This window comes from Hevea brasiliensis, chromosome 7 (genome assembly GCF_030052815.1).
Source record: "Hevea brasiliensis isolate MT/VB/25A 57/8 chromosome 7, ASM3005281v1, whole genome shotgun sequence".
In the NCBI taxonomy this organism is placed as follows: domain Eukaryota; kingdom Viridiplantae; phylum Streptophyta; class Magnoliopsida; order Malpighiales; family Euphorbiaceae; genus Hevea; species Hevea brasiliensis.
This window is the reverse complement of record NC_079499.1, coordinates 87,321,204-87,323,513: the sequence shown is the minus strand read 5'-3', so window position 1 is coordinate 87,323,513 and position 2,310 is coordinate 87,321,204. Positions and strand designations below refer to the sequence as shown.

The following is a 2,310-nucleotide window of genomic DNA, read 5'->3' as shown; positions in this document are numbered from 1 at the left end:
TCCTTTTTGCCTTTTTCCTCTTTTTCCTCTACTTGGCTTTTAGATTTATCAGAGGTTTTCTCAGTTGGTTCTTTTTCTTACTATTCTAGCACTCTTCCACTTCTCAATGTAACTGCCTTACAATGCTCCTTTGGGTTTATCTCTGGTTGACTAAGCAATTTACCAGCAGCTTTGCTTGAAGAACTTGCCTGCTGAGCAATTTGATATTCAAGCAAGTTGGTCTATCCTGGAAGCTAGCTGTTTGATCATTTCATTCTGCTATTGTTGGGTTGCTAGGAAGCCTTCCATCATGGATTTCACAGTCGACTTTGCAGGCTATTGGTTCTGAGGAGGTGGCAGTGGCTGTGTAGGATTTGATCCCCTATTCTAAAATCTTGGGGGTGCTGGTGGTCTGTATCCTTGCTATTTGTTCATTGGTTGATTCTGTGAATTGGACCATGAGAAATTAGGGTGGTTCCTCCATCCAGGGTTGTATGTATTTGAATATGGATTATTGCGCTGCCTCTGGTTAAAGTTCCCTCTGTTGTTCACATAGTTCATCTATTTTGTGGAGAGTTTATTGAAGTTGTTGCATTCTGAATTCATATATCCTTCTCCACTGCTATCATAGTGTTGGTTGTTCATCCCTATAACATTGGCTTGCATTTTATCAAGCCTTCTTGTGAGTTGGTCGAATTGAGCATTTATCATGCTTAGGGCATCCACTTTCAGGATCCCTGTTGTTCTCCTTTTATTCCCCCTTTCATTTGACCACTCGTAGTTGTGATACGCAACCCTCTCCAGAAGTTCAAGTGCTTGGTCCACTATTTTCTCCATCAGGTCACCTTCTGTAACTGAATCTACTGTGCTCCTTGTAGAAGGCAGCAACCCATTATAAAAGTTATGAACTAAAAGCCAATCCTCTATGCCATGGTGTGGACATTCTCTCTGTAGGTCCTTATATCTCTTCCATGCATCATAGAGTGATTCACCTTCCTTTTGCCTAAAGGTGTTGAGTTCAACCCTTAATTTTGCAGTCTTTGTGGGTAGGAAATACATTGCTAGAAAAGCTTATGAGAGGTCTTCCCAAGTGGTGAATGTTCCAGCTGGTTGAGAAAGTAACCACTTCCTTGCTCTATCTCGAAGGGAGAATGGAAATGCTCTGAGTCTTATTGCTTAATTAAAGACTCCATTCATCTTAAATGTGTTACATAGGGCAAGAAAGCATTGGAGGTGGTAATGTGGATCTTCTGTGTCACACCCTACTCCTCGTAAGATATAACATGCTCCCGTAGTACACCTAATGAATTACCGTACTTCGCCTATAGGTAACCCATTAAATATACTACAAGGGATTTTAAAACAATTTTCGTTCATTTTTAAATTTGTGGGTAAAATTTTTTTCAGATATTAAAAACCTTTATTTAAAGTCCAAACATAAGTTAAATTTTTAGATATTTAAAATCTCCGCAATTTTTTCAAAAATTTCGGTAGAGTGCCGTCTGTATTTTGAGAAAATAGTTCTTCAAAACCTGAAAATAAAGACACTCCCAATATATTTCTCAATCACAACTCCATTAATCAATTTCATTTCACAAATCAATACAAGCAACTCAATACATAGTTTAAATTAAATCAAACATTGAAATATCTCATTAAGATAACAAAATTAATATTTACATTCATGGGAGTATTAAAAATTTAGTAGTACAAAGCTTTATAAGTGCATAAAATCTCAAGATAATATTACAATAATTTGTATTTGATTACAATCCAAAAATATATTACGAAAGAGTTGATACAACTGCTCAAAGGAAATTTCATATATATAATTACAGAATTACATCAAAATCTAAAGTACAAGGGTATACCTATGATATACCCAAAGATAGTCTCACTATGTCTTTCAATAATCTTGCTCAGCTACTTTATATTTTCTTTCACCTGCGATAGCATACAAAGCTATCACTGAGTGGTGAACTCAGTGGTGCACAAACTAATAATTTAAAACTTAATACAAGTTATGCTTGACAATTCATAACAAATAAAATTTAAAATTTCTAAATTCTTCAAAATCCTTGACATTCATAAATTAATATTTTCATTCATACAAATTATTCATTTGAATAACGTTTTGATCAAATAGTAACTATTTGTCTACATTTCTTTTAAATCTCGAAACAATACAAAAATATTTTGAATCACTGACAAATTATTTATTTCAACCATAATTTATCAAACTATGCATAATTTAAAGGGCGTTGCCAACAATTCACACAGTTGAACCCATGACCCAAAATTCAAATAGATGCCTTGTTGTACACCATGACA

At 34.7% G+C, this 2,310-nt stretch overlaps 1 non-coding gene across 1 annotated transcript; it reads left to right on the top strand.

Moving 5' to 3' along the window:
• The first annotated feature begins 904 nt into the window (after positions 1-904).
• Positions 905-1,011, top strand: LOC131181875 (small nucleolar RNA R71). The gene has a single exon (XR_009150350.1). It is a non-coding gene; the product is annotated as a small nucleolar RNA R71 (small nucleolar RNA).
• The last annotated feature ends 1,299 nt before the right edge of the window (positions 1,012-2,310 follow it).